The sequence below is a fragment of the Gopherus flavomarginatus genome, chromosome 3 (assembly GCF_025201925.1).
Source record: "Gopherus flavomarginatus isolate rGopFla2 chromosome 3, rGopFla2.mat.asm, whole genome shotgun sequence".
NCBI classification, from domain to species: domain Eukaryota; kingdom Metazoa; phylum Chordata; order Testudines; family Testudinidae; genus Gopherus; species Gopherus flavomarginatus.
The window spans coordinates 192,456,337-192,479,476 of record NC_066619.1 but is presented as its reverse complement, the minus strand read 5'-3'; the positions used below and the strand labels follow the sequence as shown (position 1 = coordinate 192,479,476).

The 23,140-nt window shown below is 37.9% G+C and overlaps 1 long non-coding RNA gene across 1 annotated transcript in view; it reads left to right on the top strand.

Moving 5' to 3' along the window:
- Nucleotides 1–16,665, top strand: part of LOC127047868 (uncharacterized) — a 47,971-nt gene extending 31,306 nt beyond the window's left edge. The window contains exons 2-5 of the long non-coding RNA XR_007773493.1: nucleotides 2,237–2,320; nucleotides 4,597–4,697; nucleotides 5,981–6,095; nucleotides 13,659–16,665. This is a non-coding gene — a long non-coding RNA (uncharacterized LOC127047868). The remainder of the gene's footprint in view (nucleotides 1–2,236; nucleotides 2,321–4,596; nucleotides 4,698–5,980; nucleotides 6,096–13,658) is intronic.
- Nucleotides 16,666–23,140: the final 6,475 nt, after the last annotated feature.

The following is a 23,140-nucleotide window of genomic DNA, read 5'->3' as shown; positions in this document are numbered from 1 at the left end:
ACAGCAAAGGTAAATCAGGTGCTCATGTTTACCTTTTCTCATCATGCAGAAACAAAGGAACATCCAATGACATTGAAAGTCAACAATGTCAAAAATTAATAAAAGAAAGTACTTATTTAACATGTGGAGCTCACTGCCATAAGAAATCGAGAGTTTGTAGGATTTTTTAAAAGGATTAAAATGTATATTGGTAAGGAGAACTTTATATAGCTTTTTTAATATTTAGGGAATATAAACCCTTATGTTTCAGGGAATAAACCAACCATTAACAAACAGATTTTGAATGATTTTTTTTATGAGCGGTTGATTCCATAGAACTGTCTATAGTACTTTTTCTGAAGTATCTGGTATAGGCCCCTGTAAGACTGGAGAGTTTGGACAGGTTTGATCTAGCATAACAATGTTCCTATTACTGAATTGCCCAGGGAGGGAAAAATAATTTCTATCAAGCATAACCCCGTTCACAATTAACTTCTTCATAATCTCAACCCTAAATACCCTCCTTCTGATCACCTTCACATATGGTCCCCTCAATCCCTCTTCTCCTTCCTTGCTTCCCATTACAGTCCCCCCGGTCCTCTCCTTCTTCAGTTCCCGTTGCTCACATTCTCTTTTCTTTTCTCTTCTCTGATCCTCCACCCAAGAGCAGGACAGGGCATGCCTATCTCCTGTTTGTCCCAGTAAATAATTTTATTTGCATTTATTTATTTTATTAACTGAGGGAAAGAGTGAATGGATAAGATTCACTTTGTATCCCCAGTGAGCTTCTATCCATATTCAAAGAGTCTTCATGTGTGCAATAACTTCTTATGCACTATTGTTGATAGCTATTTTCAGTGGGTGAACTTCAGACAAAGCAACAGTCATGATTGGTTGGTTAGTTAAGGGTCTTGGGGTAAGGGTCTTGTGACTGCTTTATATCACTGATCCCTTCAAATAACCTTTGGAGCTTCTTTCTTAGTCTTCCTTCAGAATTGTGAGCCATTCCCTTGAGACATGACTAACAGAAGCCTCACAGTGAGTGATGATATATTTAATGGTGCAGCATCAAGAATGCATAAAGGGGTTATTTTCTTATGTTCTTTCTTTCTTTATTTATTTTTCTTTTTCTATCTCTCTCTTTCTTTCTACTGACAGCTTCATAATAGAAAAATTCCCCTCATGAAACTTTACCTGTTTTAACTTTCTAATTCTTCAGTGTTCATTTCTCAGAATGTTTTGCTGTATAGACAAAAAAAAAAAAGCACTTGTAGTTCACTGTGCATCAGACAGAGAATCCCTTGAAAACAGAACATCCCTTGAACTGACCTTCTTTTGGAAGGATTCATAAAGCTTCTTTTTAGACTGTTCATGTTATTAGAGTGTGTGTAGGGGACAAAGGAGATCAAGGAAGGGAACTACAGAGTCCCCTGGAGTTTCTGGCAACAGCAACTATAACAGGAACATTTTGGGGAAGGAAATGGGGAAGAGATTCTGGGGAGGCTGAAAAGGGATAAAGGTTAAATAGAATAAGTGAACTAACCTTCAGAAACTTTTGAAACTCACCTATCATGAATAATTATAAAGTGCATGAAACAATGCCACAAACCTGAATATGATTAAATACTTACAAGTGCTGATGCCAGTAGCTTCATTGTTTGAATTTTTTATCTTGCTTTCTTGACTAAATGTTAAAAATTGTAGAGTATGCTTATGTCTATCAATTAATGATACAAATTTGTTCAATATTTTACTGTAATAAGTTCAAACTTTCTTTAATTTAGAAGAGCTATAAAAGGCAAGTTTAATTTCTAAGATATTTAAAATTGGTATACTGTTTTCCCCCTTCTTCAGAAAGTGCCTGATATTACTGAACTCAGTAAAGCTGTAATGTGATGTATGCCTTTTGACAACATTATGCCAATATTCATCTTAATATTTATTAAAATAATAAGCAGGAAGCTTTTAAAATGTATTCTAGGTTTTTTTCCTCTGAGACAGTGAAGGACTCTACACTGAGGCAAAACGAGTGAAAATCTTGTTCTAATTGAATACTTCAAGAAATCTCAGGTTTCAACAATGTTATATAGCAATGTTGAAGTAGCTGAAATTCCTTTGCAACAACATAACAAAATATTTCACAGTAACTTTTTAGATAACAAAAGCAGGACTTTTTTCTTTAAATGCTTTTACTTTGAATAATTTATTTCATTTTATTATTGATAGCTTTATTATTAACCTTATTTCCTTTTCTAAGGTCTCTCTACTTTAGTGGTGCTCAATGAATATGAATTCTTCCTGCGCTATCAAATGATTATTAGGACATAAATGCAGTGATCAGGTAAGCAACAAATGATTCTGGTTAAAAAAAAATCATATGGAACAAAGTTAATATTACCCCTTGATCTCTAGGAATCTCTAGTTTACAGCCTATCAAATGCTAACCTTAGTAGACAAAGCAGTTTTTGCTGCTTAGAGCATATAGCAAGGTTTTGCCAAACCTAGCTATGATGGCAAAATATGCCACCTTTTAAAACTGCTGTGCAATTGGGTAAATTGTACTCTGATGCAGAAGGACTGTATGTTTCTGTATGAGGGAAAGGAGGATAGTAGTGTAACCACCCCAGATAATAACTTCCGTACCCTTTGAATGTTTCTGAAACTAATTGTATCTGCTTCGTGTAGGCTGATGCAAGGATACGACTAGGATCAGGCTGGGGTGAGAGGTGGTTATTTTGTGGATCCAGTAGTCAGAAGTCTTTGCATAAGTGCTGCCAAGAAAAACATGGCAACTGTTATAATCTATAGGCTAAAGTAGCAGCAGTGGTGGAGGGAGGAAGTGGTTTAACTGCCATTCCATACTCTCCCTAAGAGCTGGAGAAATGCATTGCCAGTACATCTGCATTTCACCTACATAAACAAGATGGGTTACTGAAGTTTTTGTGGTTGAGTAAATTGCATTTTTCAGGAAATGATAGCCAGGGTATTACTTTGGGGACAACATTGATTTTAGCTCCTAAGTAAATACAAAACTGATGTTAGTTCATTTTCTAGAGAGAAGTCTCTATCAAGCAAATAACCATGGAACAGTTTGATGCTAAATATAATTGATCTAAGAAAACAAAACACAGAAAATAATTCTCATTCCTTGCTGATACCTTTCCATCTGTCCTTTTTGGGTCACATTATATGTTCAATAGTGCTGATATTAAATATCTATCCTTAACTATGCAGTGCAGTTGTAGCCTTGGTCCAATAAAATATATTACCTCTCCCATCTTGACTCTCTAATATCATTATCCTGGAATTTGATCTTGACATGCAATATAAAATTTTGCCTTTATTCTGCTGTCTATTTTAACAGAATTTGCACCCATAAAACAGTTGTAAGCCATACACACATAGATTAACACATTTCAGAATCTCACTTTGACTCTCTGTCAATTTTGCAAGCACAACTTGTCAGAAATTATCCTAGATATTAAAACAAATGTACATAAAAGACAGACTAATTGTCAAACAGCACCAGTCTCATGGTGAGAAGAAGCTATTGACATTTAATTCCTTGGCCTGGATCATACTTGCTACCTATCAACAGCTGTGGAGAAGTGTCATATTGATAGGGGCACAGAAAAGGTAGAAAGCTACTATGAGACTGAAGCTGTTAGACAGTCGACAGAGAGAAAAATACATGTACCATGTGAGTAGGATGAGAGATTTGACTGAAGGATCAGTGGGCACTGACAGTTCTTAAATGATGTAGAAATATATTACTACTATAGGACATCTGAAGTCTCTTCAGTGCCTTGAGTGTCTGTCTGTGTAATTAACTGTTTCTTTGAAAGATACACATTTAAAACTTATTTGTGTGACATGTTTGATACAAAAACTGATTAAATATAAGGCATTTCTCTTCTATATTTATATGACAGTAGCACCTAGCTGTCTCAGCTGAAATCAGGACCCCATTGTGATAAGAACTGTACAAGCGTGTAGTAAAAGATGGACCTTCTTCCAAGGAGTTTACGATCTAAATAGACAAGACAGGCAAAAATTGGGAGGACATTTGTCAAGAGTCATATAACAGGCTAGTGGTAAAGCCAAGAACAAAACCCAGTTTCTTGACCCCCAGTCCAGTGCTCTATTCACTGTCTGTGTTGCCTCTGTGTAAAAAAAATATATATATATATATACACATGTACAGTATATACATATTCCATATATATTGTGCAAGGTCTTCTTTGACTGCTCAGTTTTTCTTGTAATATTGTTTTGCTTGCAGTTAAGTTTTTTCAAATACTTATTATATAAGCATGCTCTCTTTTTTACTAACAATGTTTATATTTCAATATTGCCCAATTGCTCCAGACATGATCAAGACCCCATTATGCTAGGCACTGCACAAAGACAACTGAAAAAACAGCCCGTGTCTTGAAGAGCTCAGATGCATTTATTAAGTAAAGAAAATGTTATTTACTGCACCAGGAATAAGAGTAACTCCTTCTCCACTTTGCTTCCTCTATGAGTTATGGTTGGTATTGCAAATAATATTAGATCACATTATCTCTGGTTTAGTTTTCTTTATTTTTGTTCCTTTGTATATGTTTGTGTGTGCAGACAGTTGTCATTTGCATCTTTCACACTCAAGTTGTTTTGCCGTCTCCTGGAATTTCTCCTGAAAAATTATAAACCTTGGCTGGTGCACAATGTGTTACAAGGTTCGTTATGATTTATGCATTTTTAACGTTCTGACAATTTAATAACTATATGCCACTTCTCTTCCACTACATAATACTGAACAATAACTACAGTTGAAGGTTTGCATTTTCTGCATGTTATTAAAAAGAAAGTTATGTCTCAAGGCAGTTTGTAATAATTCTGCAGTCAGAGATTGAAATCAGAGGGGACAAAATTGATCTGATGCTGTTTCAACTTCCGTAAAATGCTAAATGTATTAACTTTAGTTCATTGTAAGGTAGACATAATTTGAGATTAAGCAGTACAGTCGATGTAATCAAGGTTTTCTTTTTAAACAACTGTAGTCGTGCTATTGAAAAGATGCAGTCATGAACAAGCTTAATAGAGAAATGCACAATTATGTATGTTCTTCTGTTATTTAGGAATCATATACAGTATCCATTACAATAGAAGCATAACTACCTCACTGAGGTTAACTTTGCCCACATATATATCGGAACAAGTTAGTTCTTTTTCTGATTAGTTGCAATGTGAATTACTTATGTATATTTGGCTATTTACATCAATATGCAACACAAATAAAGCACAGCAGTCCTTGAAAGTGTTCTGGGATCATAATTATGTAAAAGATGAAGGGGAAAATAAAAGAATACAAACATATAGTAAAAATTACATTTTTGCTATATCCAAATGTTAGAGGAATACTCTGTCCACGATCCAAAAAAACATGTGGAACAAGATTTTCAAAAAAAGCAGCAAAGAATCCTGTGGCACCTTATAGACTAACAGACAGTCTAGTCTAATCTATAAGGTGCCACAAGATTCTTTTCTGCTTTTACAGATCCAGACTAACACGTCTACCCCTCTGATACTTGACAAGATTTTCAAAAGTGCACAATTGTCATTTAAAGACTTAAGGTGGTTACTTAAAAAAATCAACTCATTGGGTGGTAAGATTTTTGAAAATCTGGTCATGAGTGTCACAATGAGAGATGATAGTTGCAGAACCCTATAAATATCTGGCCTTTGTAGGTGTGAGCACTTTTGAATATCTGGCCCCAAATTCTTCTGAAAATCTGACTTATAAGCAACTGCATAATATCTAATGGAACTACTCACAAGCTTTAAGTGAATTGTGCGATTAAGTGCTTTGTCAGACTAAGGCCAGAGTTCTCAGCTCCTTGTAGGATCATGCCATTAATCAGCAAGTGTTCCATTATTTTTTTATAAGGCTAAAGCAATAGACCAAATCACATTGTACTCCAGATAACAGATATTCTGTCCTCTTTTTCTCTCTTTTAAGGTGGTCAGCAAAATCCAGCAGTATGCCAGCCACTCACTTAGGTCCTACTGTGACAAATGGACCGTTCCGGAAAGATGGTACCCTATAACACCTCCGATATCTTCTTACTGCGAAAGTAAGTTTAAATTACCCTAGCTCTTGTCATTTCATACAGGTTCACGTATTTCATAGAGTTTAAGGCCAGAAGCCCCATTAGATCACCTAGTTTGATCTATATAGCACAGACCATTCACTTTCATGCAGTGACCTCTTTATTGATCCCAGTAACATTACCTCTACCATCACAGTCCTCTAGATCAAGCCTGTTTTTTTTTTTTTTTTCAAAGTGGATGTCTTAAGTTAGACTCCTAAATCCATAGTTAGGTGCATATAAGCAGCCTGACTTTGGGAAGTGTTAAATACACAACAGCACCCACTGGAGGGTCAGAAAAATCTACCCTCTACATGTTGATAGGTTCAGGAGAGATTATTATTAATAAATTACTACACTAAATTACTGAAATGAAGAATAAATATCTGGCTGATTTAGCACTTATGGATTTCAGTGGGAGTATGACTTTTGAATAGTGATTCTTTTTCCTTTGTATTTTTCATTATTTCAACTTTTCACACTTTTTGATTTTGTTCTACCTATGGCCTCCTGGCACAGACACACAGTTCACAGGTTTGTATTTCTAAAAACGTTATATATACAATGAGTTGTGCTGAGGAGGGAAAGCGTTGTGTTTTTGGTTGGTAAATTTTAAATTTTGGACATACTCTGGTCCAAGTCATGTGACACTACTCCATGGCAAACACTTTTTATTGCAATGTTTGTGTATGCGAGCGTATATGCGGGGATATGGCTGGTTACTTTCTTGGGATCCAACTAGTTAATTTGGGATTATTTGCTTAAAAAAAAAAAAAAGCCCTGGATGGTGATAAAAATACCTTCTTTAAATACTTTTAGTGTTGGTTTCTGTGTTTTTCATTATTTTAGAAATAAAAATATTATCAAGGCTCATGGAATATTAAAAAAAAGTAGTCTGTGACAACTAGTTAGTATTTGTATTTAATTCCAGTAACTTTGCAATGTAATCCAAGGAATTTGTGAATTTGGGACAGATAATATGTTGCTGATTTTGAAAATTGTACTCTGTTATAGCCAGATTTAAAAAAAGCAACACAAAAACAGCCATATGTTTCCACTTTGTTTTCTTTGTCTCTCACTTTGATCTGTTTCTCTGATGCAAACTGATCTAGGTAGTATAGTAGTATTCTTTTTCAGTGGCTTGATTCATCAGCATTTTAATTTATGTTTGTGCAGAATTTGTCATTAATATGAACAGTACTGAATAGACTAGATTCTGCCTGATTGTCCTCTATAACCATAATTCTGCATAATAGCTTGCATTTGTTTCCAATCTCCAAAACGTTAATCCTCCCCCTCCAAAAAATCAATATAAATTAGACCCTTTATGGTTTTAGTCTAAATCTATTTTATTAGAAACCACTCACTTTCCCCTCCCCCACTTCGTTTTTGTTTTGCTACCAAAAACATGAGGAAGAATGAAATACAAACAATAACTCCCCCCCCTCTGTAATATTTTGTTCATAATTGAAAGCTCTAGTTTTGCTATGGCAATGCTATGGAGTGCAGGTAAATGCAAATACAAAATAATAAATCCACCCAGAATATTTCTAAAGGATTCTTAGTTGCAGGCTCTAAAGTAATAAATAAATAAATAAATGGGTTTATTCATTCAATCCCTTCTCATTAAAATGAGTGATGCCTGGAAAATAACCCGTTAGACCACCCTATATTTGTAACAAGTGAATGCTATCATTCTACAACACTGAATTATTTTAACAAGCTGCTACATTATAGTCAAAGAAAGCAAAGAATTCCATCAGGCATTTGTCTTTCTCAGTTAAAGATGTATGAATGCCATTATTTCACATTCCTCAGACTCAGATTATTATAGGACAAGTGGGGAAAAGTGTAAGGTTGAATTTTATATGGAAAAAAAAACGTTCTCTGTATACAAGATCTAAACAAGTCTGTTACAATTAAAATGCAAAAATCCTACAAACAAACAATGAATAGTTATGTTTGCAACTGAATGGTAAAATAATCATTTTGAACAGATAAGTAATATTCTTATGACTAGACACTTATAGATGGTCTGCTGGCACTGACTTCTAGGAAAAGGCAGGTATTAAAAAAGCATCAAAAATAGATATGTTGGCTTTCTGTCGTTTTAAATTACTGTAATTTCATAACACTTGGCTTTAGGTTCTGGTTCTTTAAACTGAAATTTGGAAGGCATTTAAAGGTTGGAGCATTGAGATTTTATGTTTCTGCTGAGGTCAAAATAATTTATATGTATGATAAACTGAAAACTTTGCTGAAATATAGTCAAAATATAAACAAATATTCAAAAAGTTACATTAATTTTTTATCATTTAATTAGAGTGGAATGTGCATTAATTAAAAAGGACTATTTCAAAGAAAATATTCTGGCCTAAAGACATTGTTCCTATGAAATGATCATTTTCCATGGGCTTTCTAACACTCCCATTAATGTTAATGGAAAAACCACATTAACACCCATGGTACAGGAGTAGACCCTAATTAAAAATGAAAAAGTTGCCTTTTTCTTTCCTGCATTTATGTAGATCAGGCCTGCACAACACAGATGGAGCCTCACTGTGCGGCCTGCGGGGGGATTCTAAATCCCCCGCACATGGCATTCTGCGGGCAGCCCAGAGCCCTTTAAATCCCAGCCGCGGCCAGGAGTCAAAGGGATCTGGGCTGCCTGCAGCAACGGGGAGCCCAGAGCCCTTTAAATCCCAGCCCACAGCCGCTGATTGCCCCCTCCCCGGACCCCTGCCCCAACTGCCCCCCAGGACCCCCACCCCTATCTAAATGCCGCTGCTTCTTGTCCCCCGATTGCCCCCTCCCGAGACTCCTGCCCATAACTGCCTTTTGGAACCCCCAGCCCCTATCTAAGCCTCCCTTCTCCTTGTCCCCAGCTGCCCCCTACCTGTGCTCTGATAAACCCCTGGGACTCCCATGCCTATCAAACTGCTGCCTGTCCCCTGACTGCCCCCCTGAACCTCCGCCCCATCCAACCCCCCCTGCTCCCTGTCCCTTGACCGCCCCCTGGAACCCCCTACCCCTTCTTCAACCCCCAGCCCCCTTACCATGCCACTCAGACCAGCGTGTCTGGCTCCATGCAGGTCCAGACATGTTGCTGCCATGCTCCCCCGCTGAGCCCACAACGTCCCGCCCCCTTCCCAGCACCTGCCTTCCAGATTTGAACACCTCAAAATTCAGGAGTGCTCAAGCTCAATTTGGGCAGTTGTTACTTCATTTCTCCCAAATCAAATATATTGATCCACTGTAACTTGCTGTAGAAAAAGTAGGATAAAATTGAGCAAGAAATGCTTATTAGGACTGGAATTGCTATTTTCATGGCCCTTGCCTTTTTGTTTGTTTAAAAGGAAGACAGTGATATTGCATTGGCAAATTCCCCATAGAAAGAAAGAGTGGAACAAAAGAATAATAAATGCACCTCAACTTTTCCTCATTTATGGAGGACAGTTTGATAATATGCATCCAGATATCCTCCAATCACACAAGCTGAAAATTGATCCACCTTACTGCAACTCTGTAACCATATGGGAACCAATCCTGTCTGTGTTTTGTGCACATCCAAAATTCCTGCTGAATGATCCGCCCTGGGAGTGAGTTACCAGTGACCCAGGGCTGGGGTAGCAGGAGGTGTGGGGGGGGGGGGGCGAGCCCAGGGCTGGGGCAGCAGCAGGGTGGGGGGAGGGCACTGGTGGGGAGGAAAGGGGGAAGCCCAGTGCTAGTGCGGCAGGGGGTGTGTGTGGGTGGGTGGGGGGAGAGCCCAGGACTGGGGCAGCAGGGAGGTACAGGGGGGAGCCTAGGGCTGGGACGGGGGACAGCCAAATTTTTTTTGCTTGGGGCAGCAAAAACCTAGAGCCGTCCCTGCCGAGTTCCCCCAGCTGCCGGAGCCCTGAGCCCTTTAATTTGCCCCTGAGGGCTCCCAGCCACCTCTTCAGCTGGGAACCCCTGGCTGATTTAAAATAAAATATCACCTCCCCACCCCCAACCTTTCTTTTTGGCCCACAGCTGTTTTGGTGGGGCGGTGCTGGGGAAGGAGGGTTTGTTTCCACAGGGCTGGGCGTCGCTGGAGTGGGGTGTTTTTGCGGGGCTGGGAGGTGCTCGGGGGGGTGTTTCTGCAGGGCCGGGAGCTTTCGGCCCTCAGCTGTTTTCTTTAGAGTAATGTGGCTCCTATATCAGGCCTTACGAGTTGTGCAGGCCTGATACAGATAATGACCATTTTAGTACTAGTGCACCTAATGTCAATCCTTTTCTCATTTACTATCACCTACAGACTGACTTCTCTGAAAGATACACAGACTCTAACCCATATCCCTCAAACACTCTTCTAACTCACAAAATACAGTATAAGGGAAAAAATGTCCAAATTAACACTCTAGGTTATGTCTTCCATTTTGTCTTGTCTCTGATCAGATTCTCAGCTCTTTTCCTTCTAGAGTGAAGAACACACCATCAATACTTAACTAAGCAAAATAAATAATATTTATAAAAGAAAAAACTATCAAAAGATGACAGAATGAATAATTTCTTATAGTGCAGATTAGGCAGAGTCAATCTCTTTGGCAGTAGAGCCAGTTCTTAAAAATGGGAAATGTGGGATTTTCTCTGCTTGAGTTATATCCAGTATCACTCACTGAAATTCTGTAGATGCTGGGTGAACTTCAGGCTACCGTACTCAAATTAAAGGCATACCTCTCCTAGCTGGCAAAATCTCGTGGAGAGACAGTTAATCTTCCAGTGCCTCCCCATAGCAGGGCAAGATGCCACCTTCAGTTAAGGAAGTGATTGTTCAACCGGCAGGGGCACTTGGGCTATACCTGATTTCATTAACACTGGTCAATCAGATATTATGGTTTAGAACATGGACTGGCTTTCTGAGTCAGTAACCACAAGTGACGGAGAAAAAAAATTGTCTTTTTTTTTTTTTTTTTTTTTAGTTAATGTGGCCAGTGCTTTGCCAAACATGGAATGAAGACAGTCCTGGCCCCCCAAGAGGTTACAATCAGGTTTCCTGAGAATTGTTAGCTGGCCTGGATAACGTTGATCATACTGCTGTCATGGCAGTGTTCCTCACTGGGATTGAGACAATTATGATTGCGGGGTGAATCCAAAGGGTAGTGGTGAGGGCCTTGCCATGCAGGGTACCACAGGGCTCTCCTGTGTCTCCTCTACTGTTCAACAGGTATGCAAAGTTGATGGGGAAGTAGTGAAATGATATGTCCTGCGTTATCACCAATACATGGATAATGCTCATCTATGTCATTATTATATTAGAACCATTAAATGGCTGAACAGCTTACCCGAGTCTAGAAATGGGGGGTAAAATCCAGTCAGTAAAGCATCCAGTAGGTACGAAGACTACTTCTGTGTCTCCACTTCTTTGCACTTAGTCATCATTTCTGAGAGAAGCTGAACTGTTTTTACAGAATTAAAACAAAAACATAAATACTTCACCATCCTGTAGCAGACACCTGACTTGGAAAATTTCTAAGCAAAAATATAAGGAACTGAAAACTGGATCTTATAATGTAAAGAGTTGGACAGCCTTAACTGTAGGCATTGCTATGTGTGCTGCCTGTATGTGCTTGGGCACCCAGTTCCCAATTTTCTATAGCTTAATAAAGGTCCATAGTTGCCTACTTCTTTGGTTCATATCTTTCAAAAGTGCTTTAACTGTTATTAATTGATTAGCTGTTTGAGATACAATACAAAGAGGAGCACCTGACATAGCTTATAGGAAAGTTCTGCTTTGAGCAGGGGGTTGGACTAGATGATCTCCTGAGGTCCCTTCCAACCCTGATATTCTATGAAAGGAAATTTTCTGGAAACAAGAGTAAGCAGAGCTGGCTATATGCTCATTATTGGTTAAACCTGATGTAACATCAAGTTAAGATCTATTTGATTTCTAGGAATCTTTATCTGGAGGAATATTTACAGATGAGTATTCATTAGAAATGTAATCAACATACTCATTTTCTTCAAAATGTAGAGCTCTGTTTCTATCCTGGATTGTGATAGTCTCTTTACAAGACAATAACTCTTCTTTAAGTGCATTGGTTCAATAATGTACAAATCTAAAGACTTCAGTAGATTTTAATGTTTTGTATATATTGTTTTTGCAAATGTCATTTTTGTCTGAAATGTGTATCCTGACAACTAATTTGAACACACTGAAATCTTTTACTGTTAGCTGTAATTGTTTGTGTTATAAAGTGTGCAGGTCTTTGTTCATCCTAACAACTCAAATTCTTGTAATTTGTTCCCTGACTTTTGAAAAATCTATTTCACTCGGACTTTGTACTCTTCCAGTAATTCTTAGATGCTAATTCCTTCTTCCTTAGGGAAAAATAATTGAACTCATCAATGTTTCAATTTAAATATGAACACAATTACCACTTAAAATTTTTGACCTATGTGAGCACATTTAACATGATAATTTATAGTTCAGCTAGCAATGTCTAGAACAAATATCTATTTATAACAGAGACAATCTGCTTAATATGCACAATATTTCTCAGGAGAAACCTGCTTGGAAACCTTGCTGATAAAATACAGTGATGTAAATCTTTTCTACAAATAGAATTACCTTATTCTTCTAAAGCCAACTTCCATAACCTTTGCAATTAATAGAAATCAAGATTTTGGGAACACTTGATATTTAAGTTTTTTTTTTCTTTAGACATTTTATTGAGCTTTGAAGAAAACACCTAAAAATATGCTCAGATTGTAAAGTATTTACTCTTGTATATAATATAAGAGACCAATTATAGAAACACTGACATGATTAACTCTGCTCATATGAGTAGTCCCATTGAATTCAGTAGAAGGAAAAAATACTCGTGTCTGTGCAAGACTCGTCCCTACTACTGCAGTTGATTAAAGTGTGAACACTAAAAAGTGAGCAGCAAATAGCTGCAGTGCACAGCATTTAGAGAGTAAAACCTAACCCCACAGTCAATTTGCATGAAACATTTTTTGAAACATTCTGTAATTATGAATGCAGAACCAGGCAATAATTGGGTATAGACAAATAAACAAAGTAAACCAGTATCAAGATTTGGGTAAGGGTAGACAAGATTTGTCTACACAGCAAAGGAAAACTCATGGCTGGCCTATGCTAGCTGACTTGGGTTGGGGCTGCGGGCTCGTGGGGCTGTTTCATTGCTGTGTAGATTTCTGGTTTTGGGGGCCCTGTGAGATGGGAGGGTGCCAGAGGCCAGGCTCCAGACTGGGCCTGGAAGTCTACACAACAATGAAACAGCCCCCGAGCCCAAGCCTGCTGGCACAGGCCAGCTTGCAGATTTTTCTTTGCTATGAAACTTCCAGGTTCAGTCTGGAGCCCGTGCTCTGGCACCCTCCCACTTCACAGGGTTCCTGAGCCCTGAGAGACAAAGAAGTTGAGGTAATAATAGCTTATTGGACCAACTTCTGTTAATGAAAATTACAAGCTTTAGAACTACATGGAGCTCTTTTCTGTTACCTGTTAGTCTTAGCTTCACATGATTGTCTAGTTTTCATCAACCCCTTGTTTCTTTATACTTTCAGACTGTGGAAGTGCGGACTAGACGATTTAATGAAGTTCTACTCTGGAAAAGCTACTCTGGAAAAAGTGTGTCATGAAGTTCCATGTTTACTGTTTCTCAGTGACTCCCAAATCTGCTTTGACAATGAAAACCTTGTTCTAACTGTCAATCCTGTAAACTCACCTGGGATCTGAAAGTGTTTTGTTTCTGGATCAGGTATTCTCAACAGAAATAAAGACTGCAGTCACAGCTAAGTTTCACAATTCTGTTGGTGGTGTGAAAACCAGAACAGATTCCAGCTCACCCACCAATGGGTGCATTTGCTCTGCTCTTCTGACAGAAATAGTAAGAAATAAAACCGTGTTTAATGTTGTCCTTCTCTCTCAGACAAATACCCTACCGTATGTGTGTCTTCAGTCACAACTCTGGTTGCTGCTGTCACTGCTGCTTTTCAGGTGGGCCAAGTGGAAGGGGCTTTCCCAACCCTGTGCTCTGTTGCAGGCCCCAGTATTGTGAGTACTGGGAGAGAGAGCTCGAGAGCTCTCAGTCATCACTCAGGGACTTCATTGAGCTAGGAAAGAGTGGGTCCCCAGCTCATCACTCTGCCAGGCCAAAGTGTACCATCTTCCTAGCCTGCTGGTGTAGCTCTTTAATTAAGGCTATTCATAACCTCCCAGCCAGGGCTCTGGGCTCAGATGTACTCCTGCATCCTGTAAAGAGAACACAGCAAGGTCAACATTACCATTCTCCTTCCTGAGTGAGGACTATATAGGTGTGGTGGGTGAGCCACTCATTTAAGTCAATGGGATCAGTTGTGGAATCAGGTGCTACACAACCTGAGGAGTATCAGAGTTTGTCCCACTCTGACTTTATGCTGTCTTTCTAATCTGCCTTTCTTCCCCTTCCATTTTGAAGTTTCATACCCAGTGCTTTTATGGCATAAGAATAGCCATTCTAGGTCAGACCAATGGTCTGTCTAGCCCAGTATTCTTTGTTCTGACAGTGGCCAGTGCCAGAGGCTTCAGAGGGAATGAGCAGAACAGGGTAGAATGAGAACTATAAGAGAGAACCTATTATACCCATCATTTCAAATAATGGCATTCCCCCCTTACCTATGAGAATGAAATTCATCCTTATTGAAGAGTCTGGCACAAGACATACACAACACTTTAGTCACCTGTTGAGAGTTTTAAATGGGTTTAAATAGCATACAATTCTCTACATGTAGGTGAATTTCACCCCAATTTCTTATTTTACAGTCTCACTCTGACTTCCATTTGTAATCCTATTCACAGATATATTTCATATAATTTTTGTAAGATTTATGTTTGTCTGTTCTTATTAAAAAATTAACCCACTAAGTTGTGATGAGTTGATTTTAGGATTTGATATATAATGCACTAATGAAAGGACTCTTTCCCCCCTTTTTTTATTTAAAGCTTGTATTGATAGCTAATTTACTTTACTATGATAGATATTTTTTCTAAATTGTATTCCTATGATTTGTCACAATAAACAGAAAACAAATATTTGCTAATGCCTCCTGCCCAGTTGACTAGTACTTCTTTGTACAAATCGCACTTGACTGATTGACCCTGAGACCATATCACCGAGCTCAATGTCCAGTATAGTGGTCTTTCTGATATATGTGAGTCTAGAGGCTGAGCAGTAGGGAACTCAGAGGACTGATCACTGACACACATCCTGTTATAATATTAGGCTTATGTGACCTTCACATGGATGGCACTGAAGTCAATTTAAAAGTCATGAGTTTGAAAAGGGAAAGCTTTTCAAAAGCTACAGACTTTGAAACAATACACCAAACCATTCTTCCTGTAACTCCATTAACATGAAAGAAATTTCAGTGGAAGGATATGAAAGTATATAGAAGAGAAAAGTCTGTTGCAAACATGAATGAAGTTTGGATTCAAACATGGATCTGAAATTTGCAGCGTGGGGTCCAAATAAAGCAATGCAACTGTCTTTCTAAGCATGATGAATGTAAAAATTGACAGTAATGACCTTACTATAAGAGTACAGAAAATAAATTTTGAGTGAAAATACTGAAAATATCTACATCATCCTAATATGAAATTTTCTGTTTCTCTACAAGTAGATTATATTAAAATACAAAAGCATAGAAAATATCATTAGTACAGTTTTCCAGTCTGTATGTAATACGTCTTATCTTCTAGAATTCAGTGGAGGACAAATGTATGTGATGACACAGAAAGGAATAATAGCCTAGTTAAAAAAATTTGTGATAATCATTGCAAGTTTGCAAATTTTTATATTAACATGGTTTGGACAGTCTTGGAATAGCAGTATATTGTGTTTTGAATGTAGCTCCCACAGAATTGTATTAAAGTTAATTTTGTCACATTAATGTTATATAGTAGGAGTAGGACTCTGTAGACTTGCATTGACATTGTTTCATTTCATCATGACATTGTAATGTGTGGTCTCAACAGACTTTCATTGACACATGATGAGATTGTTATGACATTTGCAAGCCCCTTAAAGCAGTGGTGGGCAACCTGTGGCCCATCAGGGTACTGCGCTGGCAGGCCACGAGACAGTTTATTGAAAACTGACCATCCACAGCTACCGCCTGCAGCTCCCAGTGGCCGCAGTTCACTGGCGCTGGCCAATGGGAGCTACGGGAAGCGGTGGCCAACACTTGTCCATGTGACTCCAAACTCCATCTTGTAATTTCTAATTTTCCACAAACTAGAACAATGGGTTTCCCTCCACAGGGCAGAAGCTATGAAAGGCCCTGGAGACATCTCCATTTTGCCTCTTTCCTGCTCTAATCTCTGGATTATGGATTTATACTAGTGGGAGCATTCTAACCAAGGGACTGAGGATCTTCCAAACATTTGGGAGCAACCAGAGACTGAACCAGTGATGGCATAAACCTCTTCAAGCCTGTTCCAAGAACTCTTTGCAACACTAAAGCTTACCACCTCTACTATGATACTGGCCTCAAAACTGTATTCATTGCTGTATGTATAGTGATCTTTGAAACAATACTCTCTCTCTCTCTTTTCTTTGTAAATAAACTTTAGTTTAGTTATTAAAAATTGGCTGCAAGCATGTATTTAAGTAAGATCTGAAATATTCATTAACCTGTGAGGTAATGTGTGCAGTACTTTGGGACTGGTAGAACCATTTTATATAATGAACATGGTTTCCAGTAATCCTCATCATATTTGAATGGGTAGAAGTGCCAGGCTGGGTTGCTTTAAGGGAACTGTGTTTTGGCTCCTGGGTAACCAGTAAGGTATTGGAGAAGCTGTTTTGTTGCTAGCTTGGTGGATCTAAGTATTAGAATAACTATGATTTTGGGGGTTTGTCTGCCCCATTCTTTGCAGTTTGCCCTGATTTGAGCAATCTCAGTGTGGCCACCTGGACCCTGGTCACAGGGATATATTTTGGACTTGTCAAAGGGACAATGAAGATTGGAGTGGATTCAGTTCTGCTATGTTCTGGAAAGACTTCTTGGAGAAACCCAGCACAAATCACTGCAACTGGAACTAGTCAGGAATTTTTAACAAAGCATTTTGTATCAGAAAAATCTGATTTGCTTAAATCAAAACTTTTCTTGATTCTTTTTTTCAAAGTTTTAAAATTATTTTTAAAATAAATCTACTTGTCTGGTTCAAAAATACTTTGTTTAGAGTTTAAGATAATTAAATCAAATCAAAGCAAACTGTTTAATTTCAGTGACCCAAACTGAATTCTTTTTTTGTAAAATGACTGAGATTAAAGTTTTCATTCTGATTTCAGATGAGAATTTGTTTTGAAATCTCATATTATCATTTCTTGTTCAGTTGTACCTGGTGTACCTTTGGTTCACTAATTGACTCTTGAGTGAGACAACACATTCCACATTACCATGGAGCCCAAGTCATAAACTTAAGTTTCTCTTAACTGGAGGAATCCAGGGAGAAGGCAGAGTCAGTACTTACACTTGCCTATCCTGTGGCTGAATTTCCCTCTTTGCAGCTGACCTTGCAGACCCAAGTATGCACCACAGAGTTCAATCAATTCCACTGTATTTCATATTACTAGTCTTTTTCTTTGTTAAAATCTAAACCCGAGCACAAATAATTATAATAATTAATAATGACTTGAAATTTATATAAGTCTTGACATATGGAGATATAACAGTGAAATCTGATATTTTAAGTGCTGTTTTTACATATGTAATGAAAAATGGTAATTCCCACTAGAGCAATTTTATTTTTCCACCTTCATGTCCTAATTAATATAATTAAAACTTACTAATGCCAAACAAAAGAAAAAATATTTTCTTTTGGATGAACATGATCTGTTAGTAGATACACTATGTTCTCCACAGCAGAATAGACCATCATTTTAAGTGGATTTCTGAAAAGATTCTGCTGACACCTTGGAAGTTCTCTCTAATGGCCTTGCAGCCCATTCTGATCCATCCCTATTTTCAATCTTTAAGACAAATTATGAAAACAAAAAAAGCAACAATGGGAAAGGGGGCATGTGCAGGTGTCGAAGGAGTGGGGAATTTAAGAGTAGTATTTGGTTTCCATCTTCCATGACTATCCTTAGTATCTTGGATACCTTAGCCGGAGCAGGGGGAACAAAGGTGCTCATGCTTTACTTGCCTCCCTTTTGATGCAATCAATAGTTTGGTTTGGATCATTGCCACCTCCTTCCATTCTCTCCACAAAAAAAAAAAAAAAACCTGTCTGAATCAAGTCCATTTTGAGACTGGTGTAAGTGTGTTCAGCCCCTTGTAAGAAAAGGCCCATGGACTTGGTTGTCCATGGGATCAAAGTCCTCCAACCAATGGTCATCGACACTCAGGACTGAGGAGACTCATGGCTTGACTTATGTATATTTTGTGAATGGAGATCATGGAAAGTCATTCCTGCTACCCTCACAGTTTAACTGCAACTCATTTTTGAGGTCTTCCCCTTTGTAAACATTATCTTAATATTTAGACCACATTCTAAAAAAAATGCTATGCACAAGGCAGGCCAGTTCTATCCTTAGATGTCAACTCCTAAAAGGCATTTGGCCTCCTGAAGAACTTCAGGGAGTCAAAATAACTCTGCAAATAGAGAGCCAAGATGTATATAATTCCTTTTTGATAGCTACTGAAGTAAAGAAAGAAAAAAAGTTTAGCAATTATTGCTGACACTTTCAGTTCTAATCTATGAATTACTGCAGATCCTTGCCTAGTACTGTACCCTGATTTTGTTTTGTTTGCTTTTCTTCCAGGTTCAATCTTGTAAAACCACAGACCAAATGTTCTTACAGTTCTGGATAACTGGGTTTTAAAAATCCTCAGCTGATAGCACCAAATAAGCACCATGCTTATGTGAAATAGAAAGGTGCTATTTCATTGAAACCCAGATGAGATGATTTGCCTCTGGAATCCAGGAGCATGAATACCTTTTGAGATAAATCTAGACAACAGCTTAAAACGTCGCTTACTTACTGATGCCTGCAGTTTTGAACATTTTAATTTAAGCTTTTCTTTTATTCCAGATAAAAGAAGCTCTGTCCATCTGTTCAAATTTAAATGTTAGTACATTTTAAGGCATATGTTTTGACAGTTAAGCTATGGTGTAGACATTATTTTAAAAATAATTCCATTGGATCCACAGCTGATGTAAATTGGGATAGCTCCACCGAAATTAATGGAACTACACCGGTTTGCCGCAGCAGATCTAGCCCCTTGAACATCTAGCCCAATTCCATTCTCATAAAATACACCTATGCCCAAGTCCCAATTCCAATGTGATTTATGCACTTAGAAGCCTAAGTCTGGTTGAAAGTCAATAGGGCTTAGAATCTTATGTTACTTAGGCACTTTTGAAAATGTTACTCAAATTCAGATGGAAACGTATTGGTTGAACAATCATATTTTGAACAGACTCCCATGAAGCACTGAGGTCATCTTTCCATTCACTCATTTGTGAACAGGGGTCTTCTTCAAAGATGTGTATACCCTAATGGAAGTAGTAAGTTATAAGAATTGTGAATTTGTAATATTTTTAACAACTTCTACACATTGAGTTTTCTCCCCCAATTAACTTTTCACTGCCTGATTCACAGATCTGCTAAGCAGTTTCTCAGTCCAAAGGTAGGTTAATTGGAATTTAGTTTAGTTTATGCCTGAAATTCTTTAATAACCTAGCCAGGTCAGTTGGTAGTGTTCCTCTAATTGCCTATTCATTCCTCCAAAATGCTGAAGCTTTGTATTGCAGCTAAGCTCATTAAAGGGGCTACCAGATTGGTTAGTTGTTACTAATTAATAAAATCATTTTATTCATAAAATCAGTTCATTATCTATTCATTAGCAAAAGGCTTAATTTGACTGTATACACTATATAAGCAAAATTAAATGATACAGAGATTTTGAGATGTTCTGCATATCAACAAGGTAAAAATAGAATGCATCTTAAAGGATTATAAAAAAAAAAGGTGGGGGCTTTTGGTCCAATTTTCCTACAATGCAAGTGAAGTTGACACCCAAATTACAGAATTGCCTTCATTTGCACTGCATGCGTGTTTCTTTTGCACTTTCAACACTCTGGAATGGTTATGACTCCATTCCTATCAGCAGTAGACAAAAGAGTTTCTGTATTAACTAGTATCAGAGGAGTAGCCATGTTAGTCTGCATCTGTAAATGCAGCGAAGAGTCCAGTGGCACCTTATAGACTAATGTATTGGACCATGAGCTTTCGTGGGTGAATACCAGCTCTTGCTTCAATGCATCTGTTAGTCTATAAGGTGCCACAGAACTCTCTGCTGTATTAACTAGTATCTCGAAGCAGCAAAGGCTATAGCAACAATGTATCCATGAGCTCCTAGTGGCAGTATTTTCAGTGAGAATGGAGGAACAAATGCTAAAGGCATCTCATGAACTGTTTATTTCCCACTTTCCCAGTGTTTGCAGAGGAAAGTGTCCTAGATGTTTGTTTAAAGTAGGAGCTTTAATGTGGATGTTAATACTTAAGTGACTGGTTTTAGAATATGTGCTCCACATACAGAATATCTACAGAGTCCTACTGGATCCATAGTATATGCTTTATTTGCTATTATCTATTACAAAAACTTTACTTATCTGATAATGTGTTTAAAGAAAGGGTATCAGATGTATAACAGCTGTACGGGGCTCAGTCTTGCATTTCCTATGCATGAGAACTCACATTGACTTCAATGCCTGAAAAATGGCCTACAGGATTAGATCCTGTCATCTCTAAATTGAACTTCTTTGCTGGAAGGGAAATGGCAACACAATGCATATATTCAGCAAAACGTGGGGAAGTAACTTTAATTTAATAGGCCAATTGTTTTCCTATTAATTAAATGAGTATTGATTGTTAAAAGAACAATTATTGAAGTTTAAGTATGAAAGAGATTAATCTAGATGCAGTCCAATTAGTTCAAAATTGCATGAGCAATACAAATGCATAATTAGACTGTTTAGAATGTACTACACTTGTAAGGGAGATTAATATTTATTCATGAAAAAATGTTCCAGTCAGGCAAGTACATTTCATAGACTTTATATGAGAAAGCCTGGGAGGTGATTGTTTAGTAAATTACTACTTTTTTCCTATGATTCATCATCCCTGTCATCCCTTGCACTGTACAGTCACAGTGATGTACGCAAATAAAACAAGAGGTAGAAAATAAGAGTATGGGACAGTAAGATTTGTGGATTTTGCCCACATGCACCTCCCATTTGACTTTACTTATGCACAGAAGGACAGAATTTGTCCAAAGATTCAGAATTTTTTGACAAGGGTTTTTTTTGTTGGAAAATGCAGATTTGTCAAAATTTAAACTATTTGTGACAATGAAACTTTGATCAGGAAGTTTTTTTGAGGTCTGGAATGGAATTTAGAGAGGGAGTTCCCTGAATAGCTGGTGGTTAGATTACTCACCTGGGATATGGGAGACACAGCAGGGACTTGAACCTAGTCTCCCATATCCCATGTGAGTAACTTGACCACCAGGCTGTTGGCTATTCCAAGATGTATGTCCCTCCTCTCTTACTTTCTGTTTGTTTGTTTTTTAAAAAAATCTGTTCCATCCCTATGTTGAATGGGATTTTTTAAAAAATCTTAAACCTTTTGATAGGATGGGAAAACTGTTTTCTGTACAGCTCTAATAATAATTTTATGTACTGTATCATTTTAATAGCATTAATAAATATCGTTGTAGGGTAAATACTATCCCCATTTTACAGGTGAGGAAACTTAAGCATTAAGAAGCAACTTGCTCAAGGCTTTATACTGAGCAGAGGACAGGTCCATTTTGGTATTAGAATGTAGGACTTCCTCCTTTGCAACACTTGTTCAAATATTTAGAACACACTGCCCCTCTAACACATGTAAAGTATTGTGCCTGTGGTCACAAGAGGCCAGATTTTCAAAAATGCTCACTTCCCACAGAGAACAATGGGACTTTCTATTGAATACTCCTGAAAATCTGGCCACAACATAGTAATAAGCCACAGCAGATTGTGCATTAGTAGACTATGTGTGCATGCATCAAGCATGCTGAAAGGCAAAAGAGCAAAGTTTACCAGTGTCTTACTAAGGCATAATCTGCACTTAAAATTTAGGTTGATACAACTCTGGTGCTCAGGGATGTGGAAAATCCACACCTCTGAGTGCCATAGCTGTGCTGACCTAATCTCCAGTGTAGATGTAGCTAGGTGAACCTCTACACCCACAGGATTATACTGGTATGAATATGGTGTTGTAGATATGACGTTGTAGCACCTGTTGTGTAGGCATAGCCTCATAAACAGACCAATGGAGTTTATTGCTATTAGAGGGTGGCTCTTTAATCTTAAGTTTTTTTAAAAAACAAAACCATACTTCAGAAGTTATATTCAATATATCTTTCCCCTACAGAAAGTAGAACTCAGTAAAAGGCTAAGAGAAGAAAAGCATGTAATATTCCTTAATATTTTATCTATATTGTTTTGGTTTTTCACTCAGTTTAAAGAATCTGCTAGATTATTTGGACATCTCTCCCCTCATTTCTTTACAAGTCTGACTTCTCTTTCAGAAGCAGTTTGTTACAAAACAGTCACTTCCAACTTACTTTCTATTAGAAATAATTAGGAAGGGAGGAATCCTACATTCCCCTCCTCTAATTTTGGTGAATTTTTCTGAAAAGCTCTGCTTCCAGAATGCAAGAGAGTTAAAGGTCTGGAGGGCTACTCCTGGAGCCTGGCACCTTGGCAGAACAGGGAGAGTTTAAAACTGACTTTTTGCTCCAATCCCCTCATTCTGCTGTCCCCTTGAGCTGCTTAGTAGCCTATATGTTTAAAAATATCACTTACATGTTATTAAATAAAAACACATGTTGCCCAGCAACAAAGAAGTAGAAACAGTGCAAGAATTAGCAAGGAAAAGGTTTCCCTCATGGAAAAAAGGGAATGCTATAGCAATTGCCTTTTAAGAAAATTGAGTTCTCTCTCTAGAATTGCG